At 38.8% G+C, this 23,663-nt stretch overlaps 2 long non-coding RNA genes across 3 annotated transcripts in view; one reads left to right on the top strand and one right to left on the bottom strand.

The window, feature by feature from the left end:
• Positions 1-23,663, top strand: part of LOC128490164 (uncharacterized) — a 328,195-nt gene that overhangs the window by 226,825 nt on the left and 77,707 nt on the right. The gene's annotated exons all lie outside the window — the stretch shown is intronic.
• On the bottom strand, positions 1,151-1,865 carry LOC128490169 (uncharacterized). The gene is made up of 3 exons (XR_008353929.1): positions 1,788-1,865; positions 1,632-1,681; positions 1,151-1,208 (listed from the first exon to the last, which is right to left on the bottom strand). It is a non-coding gene; the product is annotated as an uncharacterized LOC128490169 (long non-coding RNA).

Raw genomic sequence — 23,663 nt, 5'->3', positions numbered from 1 at the left:
TCTCTTTGACTACCCAGACCAGGAATATAATAAGTATAATTTGCTGTATAGTCATATTATTTCATATGTTTTAATTGAGGATATAAATTAAAACATTAAAAATAAAATTCTTACCGCATTTATATCTATGAGATCATCAATAGTACATCCAACCTTTTCCTGTAAAGTTAAGTAAACATCAATATAAAAATGTTTTAAGTTAAACTGTTCAATTAATTAACACAATGTACAATAAATAGCTTTTTTATTGAATTTCCAATTTGAATAGGAGAATGTATGCCAACTGGTAGAGAAAGACAATGAGAGGGAGCATGACAGAGTATGAATGAGAGTGTTAAAGGGCTTGAGAAAGACTGTAAGAGAGCAGGAGTTAAAGTGAGTGGAACAAACAACAAAATTCTAATGTCAATTCATAACTGCCTGCTTAGTTTTAATTTTTTTTCGTGAGGGTCCCTCCTCAATTTCAAATTGATGAAATTGGCAAATTTTGTTAAAATAAAAATTTTTACAAATCTGAATGCGCAAGTCTAATATATAAATTAAAATATACAGTCTATGAGCAGCTTTTAGTGGAACTTGTAATGAAGAGGCATGATGTTAAATAAGATCAGAAGTTTATTAAGGTAGGTTTTATCTTACCAAAAGAACTTTGAGGTCTTCATATACTTCTTGGAATAGTTTGTCATTGTTTGTGTCCTGTAAAGCCAAGGCAATAATCAGCTTGATTAAAAAAAAAACTACTATATATTGCATTGTCTGTTATAGTTTTGATACAGTGATAGCAGAACATTTTGGGATTTCTGAAATAACCCAGATACATTTTTTTATGTATTCATAATATCTGGAAGCTGCATTATGGTTGTTTGTAAAACGATGCAAGTGGGTTTTGATATTATTATCATTATTATTATTATATTTTGTTTTATATAGCGCCATCATATTCCACAGGGTTGTACAAATAATAGATTTGAATATGAGAGGCTAGTTGTCAATGAATGTTAAAACATCACACATTCTAATAACACGATAATGTTTTGTTTAATGTTATAAATAACCCAGTTAACCAACCATTACATATTAAAGTTTAGGCGCTCATAGATTTACCATTTTGTTAGTCATTATAAAACAGATAAAATCAAGAAACTAACCTTTGCATGTTGATACTTGCAAAGGAGTTTTGTCAGACTTTGGAGGAGTTCTGGCACGGTCTGTAGAGGAAATAAAAGGTCCACTGATTTAGAAGTCTATGATTATATAAAAAAATCACCACATTTTATCATGTAAAGCAAGCACATTGTAAAGGAACATTCAACATAATTGCCCATGTTGCTCGTGTATATGTATATAATTGTATATATTGACTAGATAAAGAGTTTTGGATGAAACTGATAAAATTATTATTTTGACTTGTATGACTCCAGAGAGACACTACCAAGTCCTATTAAGTAAGCTCCACTTCCCATTATTTTTTCATGTTTGCTACCTACCAAGTTGTAGAGAAGTAGGAAATGTATAATTATCTAATATGATTTTCTGTGTGTAAAGCAAATTCCCCCAACACCCCCAAAAGAAAATTTGGTAAACCTTTATTGTCTTCTACAATGAAGAAGTTATTGAGATTGATACTTCACCTGCAATGCTTTCTCAAGGCATGATCGATTTGGCTGAAAGTCTGCATCTGCTACAGAGTAAAGTTTATTAATTGTATATAATTTATAATACTGATCAAAATTATTAATGTATACAATATATCGCCTATTTTGACCAGTATGTTGGTTTAAGCTTACCTGGAACATATGCACTGCAGAGACTAAGCCCTAACAGCAAAATGGCGGGTGTAAATTTCATTATGCCTGTAGTTATCAAAGTCTGCAACTCGACCTGTTAGGTGGAGATCTGCAAAACTAGCTTTCCTAGACATACGATTTATATTGTGAAGACACTGTTACATCATCAAATGCGGCTTATGGAGGCAAACATTTTTGACTTTTGTCCAAACCACACATACACTCTGTTGGCAGCTTTGACAATGATACACTTTTAAATTTGTTGATTTTGTACAATGTAAACATTTTTAATTGTTTCAACTTCAATTTTTTCACAATGAAGACAAAAAGAACCTATTTTTATGCACAAATCAGAGATCTGTTTGAAGCATAGTAATAGTTTTTTAACAACATTAGACATAGACACCAACACCACAACCTATGACTTAGTGCTCCCTGAACCCCACTTAACTTTTTATTCTGTTTAACATGTTCCCACTATCAATATTTTTATAAAAAATAATAATCTTACACCTACTTCCACATGCCTCACATAAGCAATAGTTACATCGTTATATAGGCTGAAAAAAGACATGCATCCATCAAGTTCAGCCTTTCCTATATCTGTTAATTTGTTGCTGTTGGATCAACAGCAACAAATTAACAGATATAGGAAAGGCTGAACTTGATGGACGCATGTCTTTTTTCAGCCTATATAACTATGTAGCATATCTGATTTTGAGACATTAAAATTTTCCCTACTCATCTTTGGGTGGGTTAGAAGAACTCCATCACAGTATCCAGTAATGTTCTGTCCCTGAACTTCAAGTGGTAGAAACCTGTTTCTCATTTACATGTTTTTTTCAAGAATTCCTAAACATTTCATATTTCATGCTTAAATATACGCCTCCTTATTTGAAAATGTGGCTTGTAGTACATGGAAAATATAATAAAGTTCTTGAAGAAAAGAAGTGTTGACACTCTGGTGAAAATACTCACAATACTCCACAGGCAACAACCGAAGAGACAGAGGCAAGAGGTGTAAGTAAAGGGATGGAGAGGAAAATAAGACTGGTAGCAGCATTCATGGTGGATTGTAGAGGGGCAAGATTAGGTACAAGGGAGACCAGATAAGGCAGGGTTACAATAGTCAAGGCAGGAGATAATGATGCCATGGACAAACATGTCCCTTCAGGTTTTGGCATATACTTTGGAATGTCCTTTATGGCTTGCATGTGAATTGTCAGCTCCTCTATCAGCCAGCTTATCAGCTTCCTAAACTTTACATGTAACCTGTCACCCGGAAAGACCTAGTTTTATTCAAGGAATGTATTCATGTTTTGTTTAAGGTAGGTAAGAAAGGGGACAACCTGGCCCAAAGTAACAGTGCTCTGGGTTAAATTCCCGGTGACATCCCTGAATGGCTTCAGGAAAGTCACCACCTGCCCATTAATGCCCATTCCTCTCTGCTGAATGGGCTGGATATCCCAATGTTCTACTCAGAGGACATGGAGTGAAAAGCTCACCGTTGCTCTAGGATCTATTCCATCATGTCCAGGGTGACTACGATGTGACGTACACAATGATGGAATAAGCCTGCCTTTTGCTGATCCTCCTATAGCTGCTGACTTACCTTCACCCTGCTGTGAAAGTGCCCAGCAATCTTACCCCACTATTCAGTTTTGACAGCGTACACTGTATGTCAGTTGGAATAGCTGCCCTTGCCACCAAGTACAGTATATGTGCTGCACAATGCAAACCCACAAAGTCCCCATCTCTAACAGCTTTAATAATGTTTGCTGCCCTGCCAGTCTCCACTATTCCCATTTCTACTATTTTCCCTCCCTGTGGTCTAATCCACTGCACCAGCATCTTCCTAAGAGCGGTCAAAATGTGAGCTGATGTGTGCTGCTCATCCATACCCTTGATATAACTCTGCTGCCTTGTTTTGTCCTGGTTCTGCCCCTCCTGTTACCCGGTGTGCCTACATCAGCTACAGTGATACTCTCCTCCAAATATTTGGGCAGCCACCAATATGCCATCCGTGAAAGAAAGGCATGCTGTGCACTTGTGGTGGATTATATGTCAGAGGAGAAGTTGATGGTTTGTCAAGCTGCCTTGGACAGCTTGTCCCTCAACAATAACACACAAGACTGGTAAAGTGAGGGCACTGTAGTCCTGTTGTAGGTGGTGCAACAGGGGAGGCAGTAGTGGTGAGCAAGGATCAAAAGCAGAAAGCCCCCCCTCAATCATGGAGAACGAAGCACGCCAAATAAAATTGTTATATTTACTGGAATGTATCAAGGCTGTGTCAGTCCTGCCTACAGCCCAGCTATGCTAAAGACTAGAGTTGGTATGATTTTGTTTCCATGTTAGTTGCCATGAAAACTGCATGATTTTCCACAATTTCACATCAACTCCTGTAGAAAAAAATAGATTCTTGCATTAGAGAATTGTTAACACATTTTAATTATACTTTAGATTTATCTACCAGAAGCTGCAAAATGTCTATATAAAGGATGAAGATATTACCACCTATCGTCATTGTAAGGCATTCATACAATGTATTTATTTAGTGCCAGCAGATTCTGTAGCGCTGTACATCAAAGTATACATTATTTTCCTAACCAATCAAAATGTGCAAATGTTTTATGAATGTATAGTTAGATTGATATATATTTTCAGAAGGCTTTATGGAACCCAAAGCCAGCCACTTTTTTTTTTAAACACGTGCAGCTGTAGCTAAAAACAAAGATAGGGTTTATAGATGACTTACTGTAAATGCTACATTTGGGTATAAACATATAAATTAACATGGACAATTTTGATTTGATTCAATATTTGGTATAATTTCTTAATGTAATATTTACAATAAATTGTTATATAAGATGTCTTTTGTTGTGCCCATTCTCTTTCTCCTTTATTTACATTATAGAATACATTAAACAAGAACACATACATGACGCATACACGAATGACTACTGTGACTGTTTCATAAGCTTATGTGAGTTCCCAGGACACTTTGTCTCCTTTTGATTTTTTTCATGTTTGTCTTCCTCATTTGAGCAAAGTGTTTTAAGGTTATGCCTTTCCCAGTGTCTCTTTTGAAATTAGCCCTGAAGCCAAGAATAGTGGTGTTACTATCTCAGTGGAGTCCTCTGCTTCTTCTGCTGGATTGTTCTGTCTGTTTTAGTGAATTACTTGGAAATAGAATATGGAAATAGATGCTTACTACTACTACTACTACTACTGATACCCCTTTATTGAAATGATAATACACATTAATGTTATAGTAGTACATATGCTATATAGCGTATTGGCTCGATTATAGGCCGCACCCTAAAAGTTAGATGCTTTTTTAACCCCTTAAGGACCGGGCTGTTTCTACCCTTTGGGACCGAGGCTGTTTTAACATTTTTGTAGTGCTTGTGTTCTGCTTTAATTTTCTCCTCATCCATTTAGTTTACCCACATATGTTATATATTGTTTTTTTCAGGACAAGATGGGATTTCTTCAGATACCATTATTTTTATCATATCATCTTATTTACTTTAAAAAAAATAATAAAACATGGTGAACATTTGAAAAAAAAAACACCTTTTATGACTTTTCTTTGAAACATCTTTTACTCAGCTACAAAAGGAAGTAAAAAAAATAGCTAATTAGATTCTACATTTGTCCTGAGTTTAGAAATACCCAATATTTTTATGGTTTTTTTTGCTGTTTTTTGTAAGTTACAGGGCAATAAGTACAAGTAGCGTTTTAGGATTTCCAAACCTTTTTTTTATTTTTTTTCCAAATCTGGTCATTCTGCCTCCATCTCCTTTTTGGAACATCTTTGGAGACGGTCAATTCAATTTATCCCCATCAAACCATATATTTTTGAAAAATAGACACCCCAGGGTATTTTAAATGCTGGTATTTTAACCCTTTCCAAGCACTAATTATACAACCACACTTTGTCAAACTTTGTAATAGTAATTTTTTTTTATTATTTTTTCACACGAATTGCAATTGAGTTCTAAATATAATGGTCCTGGTATATGTCACTGTCAAAGGTTTGTCAGATTATTTGGCTGGTAAAAGGCTACTTTTGGGACATGCGTAATTCAGGTGGTCATTTGGTCATTCTGCCTCTATCTCCCCTTTGGAACATCTTTGAAGCCAGCTACTTCAATTTACCCCATCAAACCATATATTTTTGAAAACTAGATATATGACGTTTTTAGACTTATAATGTATAAAGTGCTTAATTGTGTATTCTTTTTTAGTGTTTGTACATGTAAACTTGATGATTTTTTTATTTTGTCGATAGCACAATGTGCAGGGTTTACATTTTCCACATCTAAAGAAACCTGGACTTTTCTTGAATAAAGATTTATCATTGTCTTTAATTTCTTTTATCTCAGGTAAGACACTTGGGGCCAAAATTGATTTAAAATGTTCTGATTTCTTATAGATGGTTTATATAGATGATAGATGATCTTTTGTTTTTTCTGGAAGATAGTCTTTCAAAATACTATCTTGTTTTAGAATAGGCCAGCACTTGGCGATCGCCTTTTTAATGTCAAAAGCCTTGTCGTTATATTTCGTTAAAAATGCGAAATCGAATGTCTTATCTGATTTATGTTTTTTATCTTTCAAGAAAAAATCCCTTTTCTTTTCTTTTATGGCTTTGAACCTACTCTGTAATAGCTCGTCAGGATACTTCCTCTCTTTAAACTCGATTAGTGATTGGATTTGAGTGAAAAAATCAACATCTTCTGTGCAATTTCTACGTATTAGGGCTAATTGCCCCTTTGGTATGTTTTGTAACCACTGGGGATGATGGCAACTTGAAAAATCAATGTAGCTATTCCCATCGGTGGATTTAAAGTATGTTTTGGACTGCATTTTATCACCCTGTGTATAGAGTGTGAGAGCCAAAAAATGTATCTCCTTTTGGTTGATACAGGATGTAAATTGTAAATTGTGTTGATTTTCATTAACATACTTTAAAAACTCATTTAGTTCGCCTATCGAGCCCTTCCAAATAATTAATACGTCGTCAATGTAGCGACGCCAGAGGACGAAATTTGCACCAAACGGATTATGGGACCAGATAGAATCGGCTTCCCAGTCGGCCACATATAAATTGGCATAGCTTGGTGCAAATTTGGTCCCCATGGTGGTGCCACAGAGTTGTAAGTAAAATGTGTGTTCAAACCAAAAGAAATTGTGTTTAAGGATGAAGTCTATACAATTCAAAATAAATTGGCTTTGCAAAAAATCCATCTCAACGTCCCTTTGCAGAACCTTCCATATGGCCTCTATTCCTAAATTATGAGGAATAACGGTGTAGAGAGAAGACACGTCTATAGTCGCCCACAGATAGCCCGGCTGCCGTTTTATATTTTGTAAAATATTAAGTATATGTTTTGTATCTTGAATGTACGATGGAATAAGGCGTACATACCTTTGTAAAAAAGAGTCTACATACTGAGAGGTGTTACTAGTAAGGGAATTAATCCCACTGATAATGGGTCTACCAGGAGGTGAAGTGATGCTTTTGTGGATTTTCGGTAAAAAATAGAAGATTGCAACCTTAGGCGAATCTGTTTTCAAAAAGTTGTATTCATGTACATTTAGAACCTTATTATCTTTGCTTTCTTGTAGTAATCTCATAATTTCTGTTTGAAAAGATTTTGTTGGATTCCCCGGCAATTTTTGATAGGTGACCTCATCTCCCAAGATGCGATAAGCTTCTTTTATATAGTATGTCCTATCCATAATAACTATTGCTCCACCTTTATCAGCGGGTTTTACTACTATTTGTTTTTTATCTTTCCGCTTCTTTAGAGACTCTTGTTCCTTTTTGGATATATTGAATTTTCATTTTTTACTTGATTCAATTTTTTCGAATTCTCGAAGCAGCATATCTGAAAAAACTTGTATATATTTACTTTTTTCCTGTTCTGGGAAAAATTTAGATTTGGGCCTAAATGACGTGTGGATATAAGGGTCTGGTGTAATCTTGTCTTTATTTTCAACATGCGTTGATTCTTTTTTCAAAAAGAAACGCTTGAAGGTAAGTTTTCTAAGAAATTTTTGAGTGTCAATAAAGAGATTAAAACCATTAGGGCCCTTATTAGGTGCACATTTTAAACCTTTTGCCAATAATGAAATTTCTGTTGGATCTAGGGGGGTTTGAGAAATGTTTATGATGTCTTTGGTGGGTGTTTTAGTTGTTACTTTTAATCTGTGTCCCTGTCCTCTATGTCCTCTAGCCCTCTTGTTGTTTTGCGTCTCTTTAGGGGCGAATGGAGAAACGTGGAAAACCTGTTCTTGGTTTTCAACATAGGGATATGGGGTGGTGTGTCTATTGGTCCCTTCCTTCGGGTTCGCTCCCTGTTTGTTACCTCCAAATTGACTGTCTATCCTTGCCTTATTAAATTTCATCAGGGGTTGTGAAACCTCAATGTGCTGTCTATCAGAATGATAGGGATGTCTTTTTTCTCTAGATTGGTGGTGTTTGTAACCTCTCTCATAACTATTTAAAGAGGTCCTATTGTTTACATGTGTTTTCCTATTTAATTGTGTTCCCAAATGTGTTCTCTCTTTATATATAGAAGTGTCTTGTTTTTTAGGGGTATTTTATGTGTTGCCCTTTTATAATCTTCTTTGTCTCTCTTTTTCTCTTTATTCTCTATAATAGATTCCTCTATTTTTGAAATTTTTTCTTTGAGGATTTAATTTTTCTTCTCTATGTCGGACGAATCAAATTTCTTTTGTATTTCTTCTTCTGTATGTCTAATATTAATCTCAATTTCATTTAGATGCTGTTGTTGTATTTCAATTAGGATCTTCATCAGAGCCACTGAACATTTTTCCAAAATATTATTCCACTTAGCCATAAATTCTTCATTATCCTGACCAAACGCTGGATATTTCTGAATTCTTAAACTAGGAATTAAATTATTTTTAATATAATAGTCTAAAAAAGTTATTTCCCACCACTTTTTAATTTCTTTTTCAGCCAATCTTTCTAAATGATTGAAAAGTTTGGCAGATGAGTATGTGTCCTCATTATTTGAGGTAAATACTAGTATATTAATTTTTTGGAATCTTTGTTCTGTAGTGCTAGTATAATGGCTATTGGAATAAGCCATAACACCACGTGAAACCAGGAATAAAGGAAGAAAATAATGTGAATGTGAAGACAAAACAACCTTGTTTTTATAGATTTTAGAAGCCATTAAATCCTATTGAATCCTTGACGAGCCTACTTTATCCAGCTTGTTTGTGAGTGGATCTGATACCCTATTATTTTTTCTTTTGATGTTTACATATTGTACTATTATTGTTGTTTATTTTTTCCCCATATATTTAGATTTATCTACCAGAAGCTGCAAAATGTCTATATAGAGGATGAAGATATTACCACCTATTGTCATTGTAAGGCATTCATACAATGTATTTATTTAGTGCCAGCAGATTCTGTAGCGCTGTACATCAAAGTATACATTATTTTCCTAACCAATCAAAATGTGCAAATGTTTTATGAATGTATAGTTAGATTGATATATATTTTCAGAAGGCTTTATGGAACCAAAAGCCAGCCACTTCTTTTTTTAAACACGTGCAACTGTAGCTAAAAACAAAGATAGGGTTTATAGATGACTTACTGTTACATTTGGGTATAAACATATAAATTAACATGGACAATTTTGAGTTAAATTCAATATTTGGTATAATTTCTTAATGTAATATTTACAATAAATTATTATATAAGATGTCTTTTGTTGTGCCCATTCTCTTTCTCCTTTATTTACATTATAGAATACATTAAACAAGAACACATACATGACGCATACACGAATGACTACTGTGATTGTTTCATAAGCTTATGTGAGTTCCCAGGACACTTTGTCTCCTTTTGATTTTTTTCATGTTTGTCTTCCTCAGTTGAGCAAAGTGTTTTAAGGTTATGCCTTTCCCAGTGTCTCTTTTGAAATTAGCCCTGAAGCCAAGAATAGTGGTGTTACTATCTCAGTGGAGTCCTCTGCTTCTTCTGCTGGATTGTTCTGTCTGTTTTAGTGAATTACTTGGAAATAGAATATGGAAATAGATGCTTAACCGGACCCTCTTAACCATTTCACCAGTTTTGTAGATTGAATGTACTACTACTGATACCCCTTTATTGAAATGATAATACACATTAATGTTATAGTAGTACATATGCTATATACCGTATTGGCTCGATTATAGGCCGCACCCTAAAAGTTAGGTGCTTTTTTAACCCCTTAAGGACCGGGCTCATTTTTTATTTTTCTACCCTTTGGGACCGAGGCTGTTTTAACATTTTTGTAGTGCTTGTGTTCAGCTGTAATTTTCTCCTCATCCATTTAGTGTACCCACATATGTTATATATTGTTTTTTTCAGGATAAGATAGGATTTCTTCAGATACCATTATTTTTATCATATCATCTTATTTACTATAAAAAAATAATAAAACATGGTGAACATTTGAAAAAAAAACACCTTTTATGACTTTTCTTTGAAACATCTTTTACTCACCTACAAAAGGAAGTAAAAAAAAACTAGCTAATTAGATTCTACTATTTGTCCTGAGTTTACAAAGTTTGCTGTTTTTTGTAAGTTACTGGGCATTAAGTACAAGTAGCGTTTTATGATTTCCAAACCTTTTTTTTTTTCAAATCTGCTCATTCTGCCTCCATCTCCTCTTTGGAACATCTTTGGAGCCGGTTAACTCAATTTATCCCCATCAAACCATATATTTTTGAAAAACAGACACCCCAGGGTATTTCAAATGCTGGTATTTTAATCTTTTCCACTAATTATACAACCACACTTTTGCACTAATTATACAACCACACTTTGTCAAACTTTGTAATAGTAATTTTTTCTAATTATTTTTTTCACACGAATTGTAATTTAGTTATAAATATAAATATTAAATATATAAATGTCACTGTCAAAGGTTTGTCAGATTATTTGGCTGGTAAAAGGCTACTTTTGGGACATACGTAATTCCCCTTTGGAACATCTTTGAAGCCGGCTACTTCAATTTACCCCATCAAACCATATATTTTTGAAAGACACCCCAAAGTATTTCAAATGCTGGTATTTTAACCCTTTAATGCATGAGATTAAACGCCGTTTAAGCGAGGAAAGTGATTGTTGATCACTTCTTAAGCTTATTTAATTTAATGATGGTTCAGGACTGTCAAAGGTCGTTAAGTGACCGTTTTTGCGTGGCGGCCCTGAACCATCAAAGGTCGTTAGGGGTTAAAGAAAAATTTAGATTTTTACAAAAAATACACATTAGTGGAATAGTAAAACAATATTCTAACTAACAGTTAGTCAACATATGTTACATACAAACAGAAAACCAATTGCCAATTTAATGCACCTTACTTATAGATATGCCCCTCTGCCCCCAGATATGCCCCTCTGCCCCCAGATATGCCACTCTGCTCCAGCAGATATGCCACTCTGCCCCCCCACATATGCTGCCACTGTGCTCCCCCAGATATGCTGTAACTCTGCCCCCCTGAGATATGCTGTCAGTCTGCCCCCCCGAGATATGCTGCCACTCTGCTCCCTAGATATGGCCCCCCGACTTACCAATGCAGTCTCCCTGGTGTCTAGCGGGACCGACGGACAACTTCCGGTTGTTTAAGTACATCGCGGCGATGTGAGCGTAATCAACCATCAATCAATCATCAAGTTGTCTCAGCGCATCGCGTAGATTTCCACGGCTGCCGGAAAGTAGGATCCAGGTCCCCTGCATCGCTGCGGGGGATCTGGATCCTAACCCTGCTGCCTGTCCGGCGCCCTGAGCTGCATGTCCCGGGGGTCGGGCGATACGAATTGCGCATTCCTGCACTAAACCACGAATATAGGTCACATACCCACTTTAAAGACTTAAAGTGGGGGGAAAAGGTGCGGCCTATGTTCGGACAAATACGGTATGTTGTTCAAGGACTGCATATGACACTTGCACTTCCCATACCGAGGAGGTTCACACCACCTCCAATTTCCCATACCCACAATAATGCATAAGACACACGCAGGATTGGATTTAGGAGAGGCCGAGACAGTTATTTATCAAATGTCATTTTATTCAATCTTTTCGGACAACAACTTGTTTAAAACACAGCAACTGCCCGCTCCAATCCTGCCCCTCCTCAAGATACCATAGGTCCATACCTGCAACATTCAAATGAACACCATCCCGGGCAAACAAACCCATCGGATCAGACTCAATATGCATGTGTTTCACTACCAAGCCCCCATGCTGAGCCACAAAATGAGAAACCACATGGTTTACTCTATGCCAAGCCCTATCAATATCAACAAATAACCTTGCACCCCTCCAAAACATCCAAGGGGTAATCTCTGACCAAACTAAAAGCAACCCAGGAAAATGATCCCAAAGTCGCAGACAATCACACTTTATGATTTTCCTGGCCGGCCTGGAACACAGGTCATACCCACCTGTGTGAATCACCAAAATGTGCGGGGTACCATGGTTAACCACATGGAAGTCAACTTCAGAAAAAACTCTGAATCCAAGCCTAAAAGCCGTCCATGAGGATGAATACCAGCCCTACGCTCCGCCCAGTAAACATAAGAATGGCCTAGGATCCACACTAGGCAGTACCAAGCAAGATGAACACAACAGAAAACAAACACATCATACAAGGTGGGATCTCACATAGCTCTGAAAACCCCCTGACTCCCATCTCCCTATGCGCCTTATAGTTTCCTTACCCAGTCCCCACATAGCCGCCTGGGTGGTGGCACCAATCCGGATGTGTGAAGAAATTCTTCGAGTTTAAAGCACATGCCAGCAAGCACTTACTGAAAACCACCAGGAACTGAAAGCGAAAGAGCGAACTCCCATTCTCGTGGACCGACAGGGAGCCATCCTCAGGTGACCGAACAGTCAAAAATTAACGCGCACAACTCGGACCCCTCCAACTCAAACAGGCAAAGCCGAACTGATCAGTCTTGGAATGACGAGTCAAGATAGAAACAGAGCGTACACGTAACAAAACATCTTCCCTTTGCAACTCCCGTTTTGCCTTCTTACTGTCGCTCACCAATTCGCCAATGTTAAAGGGCCAAAAAAGGCCAAAGCAAAACTATGCCGAAATAGAACAACCTCATATTCAGAAAAACAAACCTGGGACAAATAGCCACACAAATAACCCAATAAATAAAATGTGACATGCCGCCAACTATCCAATCTCCTCAGACCCCGCCGATAACCCTTCATAGCCTGAGAAACCAAGAAATCATTCATCAAATCCACATCCCCTGCATCTTAAAATAAAAATCTAAAGCTGCAAGGTGATTATTATTAGTTGCAAGAAAACCCCCTTGTGCATATTCCGTGCCTACCACATATAACAAAACCGACAGCCTACCCTCACGAGAAGCAGGACCACCAACCTCCCGTAAAGATGACTCCCATTCCTGCCGGTACTTTGTATAGGCTTAAAGGGTAGAAGGTGCCAAAGACCGGGCTACCTGACTCATGACCCATCTGTGACCGTTGTAACAGGATATAAACAAATCCCAAACCTTAAGATCCTTGCTTAGTTCACGAGTCAAGAGGACGAAATGATGAGGCAATCACACCCCAGCTGTCACCATAAACAAATGCCTACAAAACACCCTACCCATGGGCATGATTCTGCAGGCAAAATTTAATTTGCCCAATAAAGACTGCCACTACACCAACGTAATCGTCTTAGCTAGCCGCCACAACTCCACCTCCTTCCGAATCTTATCCGTAACAACCTGAGGATGCATCAGATTTCAAATTCGTAGCAACAAAACAACTAGCCTCACCAACAAACAGAATCTTAAACCTTAACAAAAAACCCTCCTCAACAAAACAGCCGTCTCCCTTTCAGGGTGTTCACAAAGCCAAGGAAGCATCGCGTCTACGATCACTGAGGACACTCCCTTTACTAACAGGTTCTGGTTTGGGCTGCTTATCCTTTTTTAAATATTTGGAGTAGGAATGGCTGCTGCTGCAGCCCCTACAGTCCTGCCAGTACATGCAACCACTTCCCCACAAGCACTGATCGTTGTTCAACTGCCAGCATATGCCCTTTTTCCCCACTTCTTGCCTCCCCCGGCATCCGGACCTGGAGGGAATCATAACCTTCAACCACTGCACAATCTCTTTCTGATCCCACCACAAAGACGGTCGAACAGCCTTACGCTGACAAAATTGTTTGTCATACATCAGCCATCCCACGCCCTCATAGTTCCTTTGGGCTTTACCGATACTATCCTGATAACAGAATAAAGCTGATTCCTCGATTTTCCTCTTTTTCCACTTTTTTTCTAAGCACCATTCTAACAATAACAATGAAAACATTTCAACATACTCCCCTTCCATATTCCTTAACTTTGTTTCTAAGATGGGCCCCCCAGCAGCAAAATCAGATAAACATTGCACCTTCTTATCCTTACTGACAAGAGGAGCCGCCTCAGCCGATGTATCCCCTACCGAGTCTGAGCTAGCCAGAAACCAGGTAAGTCCCAAACAGCATTAGGCAACTGAGGACCAGTAACACCTGAAGCCTGACCTGGCCCACACAATCAAATAAATTACTTCAAACCTTCCAACACATCCACCCAATTACAACTCCAATCACTCCCAGTCGTACCCTCTAACAACCCAGAACCCACCATTAACCCAGAAAGAGATGAAGGAAAAGAAATAGGGAACAAAGTAAGGAGAAAGGAGAGGTCACCAAAAACTCACCAGGCTGGAGGACTGTGCCACTGCCTGCCACGTGTCCCACGCTCCTGGGAAGCAGGCCGCTTCCGTGACCTTGCGACGTCCTGCAGTACCCTGCAGCAGACGAACGGCATGCAGGTTGAGAGCTGGGGATCACATCCGCGTAGGGGCTGAGGTGGTTGGGAGGACCCTGGGTCCATGAACTGGTCTGGCCACACTCCACTCCTTCGCCAGGTGGTGCCACAGCTGGAACCAGGTCCCCAAATCAATGTCAGCCAGGTCACGAAGAACTGCAAGGTAAAAAAACACACACACACCAATGACTTCAGGGTTTTCTTATATTGTTTTACAATTTCTACAAAATCAGTCATATTCCACCTAGAGGGGAATAATATATGCTGTTGTAATAGTCATTAGTCACATATAAAATATAGTTCGAACACATAGATATATATCACAGTGTACAATATACCAAGCAGCAGTACAAAGCAGTGCCATTGGCAATACATGACTAGAGGGTGACATTATAGATAGGCAGGCAACATGTGTTCATTGAACACGCTCCTCATTTATATCCATTTCAGGTCTATATCCCACTTATAACAAGTTTCACATTAGTTTTTGTGTCAGGGTGCTTTATGTCCACAGTTGCCTTGAATTTAAATAAGGCCATTCTTACCTAACAGTATAAAGGAGCTCAATTAATAGATACAACCAAAAAAGTGTAAAAAATCAATTCATAGAAAATGTGACATTTTAGAGGACCAGAAACCTGATTGGCAAATGAGAAAAGATATACTGTATAGTGCACTAATATGCTAACACTGGATAGACATTACCTAAAATTCCAATATAATAACTCTCAAATTACATTGGCATTAATCAGATGTTACACACAGTTTTTCAATGATCTATATAATTCAGAAACAATTAAGTGTAATTTACAATATAGATTAAAATAGAAATCCAATAAATTACATTTTATCTGACAACTACTTAAAAATCGAAGAACACATTAAAATGGTCTGATCTTTGAAGCATGAAGCTTTGTGAAACATTTTTGCATTTCCACAGTTTTTGAATCATAAAAAGAATAAAACTGCCCTTGGAAAAAATGAAGACACTTTTTTTTTAACACCAGTGCCATTGCCCATAAGTAAATTTTACTTTTTTTTAAATCTTAAATTGTATAATATATATTGAAGGACCCTTGAACACTATGTTAGCAGATACTTCTGAAGGAAAACCAGAAATGGATATGTGCTTATTTAACTTAAATGGCATCATCTAGAACGTAAGGCAATTCAATAAAGTGGAAAGGCTACACTATATGGACAAACGTAATTAAGAGTATTGGGAACTCTTTATTATTGAATTCAGGTGTTTCAATCAGACCCATTGCCACATGTGTATACAATCAAGCATATAGTAATGCAGTCTGCATTTACAAACATTTGTGAAAAAAATGGGTCTGAAGAGCTCAATGAATTCAAGCGTGGTCCTGTGATAGGATGGCACCTTTGCAATAAGTCAGTTTATGAAATTTCATCCCTGCTAAATATTCCACGGTCAACTGTAAGTGGTATTATTGGAAAATGTAAGCATTTGGGAACAACAGTAACTCCGCCACAAACCGAAAGACCATGTAAAGTCACAAAGCGGGATCACAAAGTTCTGAACTTCCACTGGTATTAATAGCACAAAAACTGTGTGAAGGGAGCTTCATAGAATGTGTTATCATGCCTAAGCAGCTATATGCAAGCCTCGCATCACCAAGTACAATGTCAAGCGTTGGATCGAGTGGTGTAAAGCACACCGCAACTGGACTCTGGATCAGTGAAAATGTGTTCTGTGGAGTGACAAATCATGCTTCTATGTTTGGTAGTATGGGTGTGTCAGATATCAGGAAACATTACCTACTTGACTGTATTGCGCCAACTGTAATGTTTGGTGGAGGAGAAATAAAGCTTTGGGGCTGTTTTTCACGGGTTGGGCTAGGCCCCTTAATTCCAGTTAAGGTAATTTTTAATGCTTCAGCACAATAAGACATTTTAAACAGTGTTATGCTTCCAACTTTGAGGAAGGCACTTTTCTATTCCAGCATAACTGTGCCCCATTGCACAAAGCAAGGTCGGTAAAGGTATGGTTTGATGAGTTTGCTGTGGAAGAACTTGACTGGCATGCACAAAGGCCTGACCTGTCTGACAACTTGTGAGCCAGGCCTTCTCATCCAAGATTAGTGCCTGACCTCACAAATGCTCTACTGGATGAATGGGCAAAATTTCCCCCAGAAACACTCCAAAATCTTGTGGAAAGCCTTTCCAGAAGAGTGGAAGTTATCATAGCTCCAAAGGAGGGAACAACTACATATCAATGTATAAGTATTTAGAATGGGATGTCAAAAAACCCTATATGGAATTAACTGTGCTAAATAGGTTCACTATTGTGATATTTTATAAAGTGGGTTGATACGCTGTGTTTGTCATAATTTTTTGGATATTTCGGAAATGTTATCTATTCTCGTGTGCAAAGATCTTGTGGTTCTCCCTATGTATTGTAACACACATGGACAGGTGAGCATATAAATTACATTTTTGGTATGGCATGTTATGTGTTTACATAATATGGTTTCATGCACGCTGTCAGGAACACCTGCAAGTTGCATTGTAAAGAAATGAAATACAAAGAGGCCAGACATTGACCTGCAAAGTGTAAGAGTCTCACCTATACGCTATCACATATACCACTTGTTATTGTGCATACTACACCATAGAGTTACTTGTTTTTTGTTTCTTTTTTCTTTCAGCTACCTAGGATTCTTGAGAACTTACACCATCTGTGAAACAAACGTTTTGGGAAGTATATCTTTGCTACAATTTTTTTTTCCCCACTACTTTATTTTTTTTTTTTTAGCTCTGTCACTAATTATCTTTGTTATTTTATAAGGACCAAACATGGCTGAGAATCGCAAAAAGTGAAAACATATCACTAATAGCCAGATGATGACAAAATACCTGAATGAATTGTTTTCTTGACTGTGTTAGAAAGGTCCCACTCAATGTTAAAATATAAAAGAATACTTTTAGCCTTGTCAGTGCATAAGGTGAAAACAAAATTTTGGTAAATTGTCCAGTGCCTCCATTCTCACCCTCCCTGTATGCTCCACAAAAGAATAAAAAAAAACATTTTATAATAAACCTGCTATCCCCAATACTGCCTTAAGCCGAGTCTGCTACTTTGGATTTAACTAGCATGTGTCACTATTAAATGTTCACTCATCATCCCCACCCATTTACCCTTTAAATGGGAATGTTTCCTCACTGCCGTCGGCGGGAATGCCCCCAATGTCAGCGGGAACTCCCTCGACATCAGCAGGAACTCCCATTAACGTCAGCGGGCAGCGGCCCAGAAGTTCCCAGGTATGTTCATCATCATTGTACTCCTTGGTAGAGCTACTACTCTCCTGTTACTCCAGTCACTACAGAACAACAGAATCTTTTAGGTTCTGCCTAGTGAACAGATGTCCCATGTAAAAGCACGTATAAGCAGCTATATTGTCAACCACTTTTGGACCACCCCTTGCATACAAATATAATGTTCTTCTTCCGAGTAATGTAGCTGTATTCATTTTTGCCAGCTAATCATTTTAATACCTTACATTCACATAACTCTCGGAGTACTTCTGAGAAAGTTCAAATATCTTAGGATTTATTAATTGGAGTAATTTGCTACCCTTTTTTGAGTTTAATTGAATATTTAGTATCATTTTTTAATTCATTATTTACAATAAATTGCTATGTAAGATGTTTGTTGTTCTGCCCATTCCCTGAATTTCTCCTTTATTGAAAAGGAACAGAAAACATATCTACGTGAACATATACATGACATATACATGACTGAATACTGGCATTGTTTCCTAAACTTTTGTGAACAAGCTGCCTTTAAAATTCCCAGGACACTTTGTCTCTTTGAAGATTTTTTCAGATCATGTTTGTCTTCCTCAGTTGAGCAAGGTGTTTAAGGTTATGCCTCTCCCAGTATATCTTTTGAAATTAGCCCTGAGGCCAAGAGTAGCGGTGTTACTATCTCAATAGAGTCCTCTGCTTTTTTAATGGATTGTTCTGGGGTTTTTGTTAGTGAATTTCTTGGAAAAAGAATATGGAAATAGATGCTTAACCGGACCCTCTAAACCATTTCACCAGTTCTGTAGATTGAATGTATTACCCAGGGGCGTAACTGGAAACCACAGGGCTCTGGTGGGAAAATAGCTGGCCTGTGCCATAATTGCCCCCAAACAATTGTCTGTGTCTTTTTTCTCTCTTGCCCCCCCTTCCAACATAAACTCTGACACACATATGTAAACACACTTGCACAAATTATACACACTTACTACAAAAGTATTTGGACGCAACTCTAAATTATTGAATTCAGATGTTTCAATCAGACCCACTGCCACAGGTGTATACAATCAAGCCCATGCAAACTGCATTTAGAAACATTTGTGAAAAAATGGGTCGTTCTGAAGAGCCTAGTGAATTCAAGCTTGGTGCTGTGATAGGATGCCACCTTTGCAATAAGGGTTTTGAAATTTCATCCCTGCTACATATTCCACGGTCAGCTGTAAGTGGTATTATTGGAAGCATTTAGTAACAATATCAGCACAAAAACTGTGTGGTGGGAGCTTCATGGAATGAAGCAAGCCTCACATCACCAGTGGCATCTCCAGCTTTCATATTTAGGGGGGCACATGGGGGGACAGGGACCAAAGTAAGGGGGGCAATTATAAAAAGCTACATATACACTCAATGTGTGTGTGTAAATATAGATATTCACACCCCTCACATTTTTATAACTATGTTATATCTTTTCATGTGACAACACTGAAGAAATGACACTCTGCTACAATGTAAAGTAGTGAGTGTACAGCCTGTATAACAGTGTAAATTTGCTGTCCGCTCAAAATAACTCAACACACAGCCATTAATGTCTAAACCTTGGCAACAAAAGTGAGTACACCCCTAAGTGGAAATGGCCAAATTGGGCCCAATTAGTCATTTCCCCTCCCTGGTGTCATGTGACTCATTAGTAATACAAGGTCTCAAGTGTGAATGGTGAGCAGGTGTGTTAATTTTCGTGTTATCGCTCTAACACTCTCTCATACTGGTCACTGGAAGTTCAACATGGCACCTCATGGCAAAGAACTCTCTGAGGATCTGAAAAAAGAATTGTTGCTCTTCATAAAGGTCGCCTAGGCTATAAAAAATACCCTAAAACTGAGCTGTAGCACGGTGGGCAAGACCATACAGCAGTTTTATAGGACAGGTTCAACTCAGAACAGGCCTCGCCATGGTCGATAAAAAAAAAAGTTGAGTGCACGTGCTCAGCGTCATATCCAGATGTTGTCATTGGGAAATAGACGTATGAGTGCTGCCAATATTGCTGCAGAGGTTGAAGAGGTGGGGGGTCAGCCTGTCAGTGCTCAGAAGGAAGGAAGCCTCTTCTAAAGATGATGCACAAGAAAGCCTGCAGTTTGCTGAAGACAAGCAGACTAAGGACATAGATTACTGGAACCATGTCCTGTAGTCCGATGAGACCAAGATAAACTTATTTAGCTCAGATGGTGTCAAGCAGATCCGGCCTTAAGTGTTCTGGCGCCCTGTGCGGACTACTCCTCTGGCGCCCCCCCATCCCCCCAAAAAATCTCCCCCCTCTGCCCCTTCTCACTGCCTTCCCCCTCTGCCCCTTCTCACTGCCTTTCCCCCCTGCCCCTTATAACTATCTACCCCCCTGCCCCTTATCACTATCTACCCCCTTGTCTACACCTGAAATCCTGCAGTGGGAGCGGGAGGCGTCCGTCTTCCCGCTCTGCCGCGGTGCACGCTTCACAGCTGAGCGCCAGAATAATTCCAGCGCTCAGCATGAAACGCCGGCACCGCAATGGAGTCACAGAGAGTGAGGGACGCCGAGCGGTTGCTGAAAACTTCATGAGCAACCGTTCGGCGCCCCTGCCCGGGACTTAAATGAAAACACCATTTTTTTGTTTAACTTTATTTAACATGGATGATGTTAAATGAAGTTACAAAAAAAAAGATGTTTTCATTTAAGTCCCGGACGGTGCCCTTGTTGCTATGGCGCCCTGTGCGGCCACACAGGTCACACACCCCTAAGGCCGGCCCTGGTGTCAAGCGTGTGTCGCAGCAGCCAGGTGAGGAGTACAAAGACAAGTGTGTCTTGCCTACAGTCAAGCATGGTGGTGGGAGTGTCATGGTCTGTGCCTGCATGAGTGTTGGGGAGCTACAGTTCATTGAGGGAACCATGAATGCCAACATGTACTGTGACATACTGAAGCAGAGCATGATCCCCTCCCTTTAGAGACTGGGCCGCAGGGCAGTATTCCAACATGATAATGTTTTTGCGGTTTTTTTTCACACACATTTTATTTCAAGTACGTATTTACAGGTATATGTCACAGTGACGTCGGCGGGGGGGGCAGAGGGGGCCATGGCCGACCTATATCATGCTGTGCCCCCTGTGTGCCTCCCCAATTGAAACGCCGTAAAGCTGAGGAAACACTGATTGGAAACACTCTCCCACCTCTAGCTTGGTCGCGAACAGTGGCAGAGTAGCGACACAGAGCCCTGGTGCTCTCACCGCAGGACTTACAAGGTAAGTGAACTACAAAGGGGGATAACGAGAAGATGGGGAAAGGGTAGATAGTGAGAAGGGGGAGAGGGTAGCTAGTGAGGAACGGGGGGAGTGAGTAGCTAGTGAGAAGGGGAGGAGACGGTGTAGATAGTGAGTAAATCAGTGCAGTTTTATTTCCACACGAGTGGCGACGTCTGAACCCAATAGGATTTTTCTCAAGTCATGGCTTGACCGTCTCTTAAGTGTGTATGGGACAAAGATGGCACAGGTAGTGTGTTTATGGGACAAAGCATAGCAGGCCGGGCTGTTTGGGGACAAAGATGGCAAGTCCTATGTGTGTAATTTGGGTGCTGGTCAGGTTCTATGGGGGCATTGCGGACACCAGGGCTGGCTTTGGGGTGTGCAACCTGTGATCTATTCCTGTAATCTAGGGGGTTTTATCTTCACCTTTAATGTTGAGTTTTTTGTGAATTCTAATTGATCTATACCTGCAAAGCTGGCTTTGTGTGTTATTCTGTTTATCCATATCTGCTATGCTTTGTTTCCATACATTATTTATGTATACCTGCAAATGCAGGGTTTATATGTCTTATTCAATTGATCAATACCTGCAGTGCTGTTTCCATGTGTTGATAATTTGATCTATACCCTCAGTGCTGAGTTTACATGTGATTTTCAGTTGATCTATACCTGCAATGCTGGGTTTATGTGTTCTGTTGATCTATACCCCAATGCTATGTTTCCATACATTATTATTGTATACCTGTAAATACAGTATTTATACGTCTGATTCTGTTTATTTGATCTATACCTTCAGTGCTGAGTTCACATGTGAATTTCAATTGATCTATACATGCAAAGCCAAACATTATTTATGTATACCTGCAAATATAGGGTTTGTATGTCTTGTTCAGTTGATCTATACATGCAAGTGCTGTTTCATGTGTTGTTTAGTTGATCTATACCTGAACTACAGGGAGTGAGTAAAAGAGAGGCATAAATGAGTTTGAATTGAATTTTTTTGTCCAATTTTGGTGTGTTCACCACAATTTTATTAAAAGTAAGTAAGACACCAAAATTGGACAAAAAATCAATAACAATATGTTATGGACATGAAAAATGAGGTACATTTATTGGCGCTATTTGTGCTTTTGCGCCCATAACTCCCTATATTATAAACTCTGAGATTCCCCATTTAGTAGATATTCCCTGGGTAAGTGGCAGTCTCCAGCACTGGAAGGGTTAATTTCAAACAAAAGAAGTGGCCTTTACTGTCCCAGAAACAGGTAGTGACCAGTTCTATCTGGTCACTACTGTAAGCATGGCCGAAACCAGTTTTTCTAGTTTTTTAGGGAAAGCATGTTCAGAGGCAGGGAATGGGATGAGAGTAGGGGGAGAATGGGCAAGGCAAAAGGGGATTTAATCCCATGCCTTAAGTGGAAAAAGGAATTGCATCTTGGAGAGGAGGGAGAGAGGAAGACCCACATTAGAGCTGCAGGAAGTATGAAAGGCTTTTCCCTCCAGTTTCTCACGTGTTCCAGCATCATCACCGTAAAATAACACAATATTATATATATCCGGGACGTGTGGTCTCCCTAGATATCCCCCATGCATGGGTTTGTTGGGGCTAAAAGGCCACATTTGGGACGTGTGCATTTTTCAAATTGGAAATTTGACATGTGGTCATCCTGCCCCCTGTGTTAATTAGGACATTGTTGAGCCTGGCCAGTTAAATTTTCCCCATCAAATCAAAATGTTTTAAAAGCAGACACCCCATGAGCATTTAACATGCAAGTTTTTTCACTCTTTCCCTGCAATTGTTTGAAGATATAGCGCTAATTTTAGGACTTGCAAAAATATATATTTTTTAATATATATATATATATATATATATATATATATATATATATATATATATATATATATATATACATATTTTTGGCCTTTTTTTATTATTATTTTTTTTACATTTTTTTGGAACTGGAATGTTCTCCTCATGGTGTCATCAGTGGAGAATTATTTTTACATGTTACCATTTTTTTTTTAACAATTTTTTTCTTATTTTTAATAAAACCTGCAAGGGGAGCCATTGTTCTCAGGAGGGTCTCAAGGGACCCTCTTGGAAACTTTGAAAACTTTTTATTTGTTTTAAAGGACGCGCTGCCATCTTGCGAGTGGCAAAATCTCTTGCAGTCGGTATTCAGTGTTGCTGAATGCCTCGCTATCGTTGATCGCCTCCCAAAATCTTTTAAAGCAGGCATCCGCTGCCATACAATGTATCGCAGACATTGACGCCCCGGGAGGGGACAAACATGGCCCCTGATGCCGATCTCGGAGCTGATGAATGCCTTGACTGACTCCAAAGTCAGTCTGTATATCCGGATCCTTTTGGGAGGAAGTCTTCCGGGCGATTATGGACCGCATGCAGTCGCCGGAATTTGAGGCAGCGGTCTATGGGTTTCCAATAGAGGCGGCAGAAGCGCCG

This window comes from Spea bombifrons, chromosome 4 (genome assembly GCF_027358695.1).
Source record: "Spea bombifrons isolate aSpeBom1 chromosome 4, aSpeBom1.2.pri, whole genome shotgun sequence".
NCBI lineage: Eukaryota > Metazoa > Chordata > Amphibia > Anura > Pelobatidae > Spea > Spea bombifrons.
This window is presented reverse-complemented; position numbering and strand designations above follow the sequence as displayed.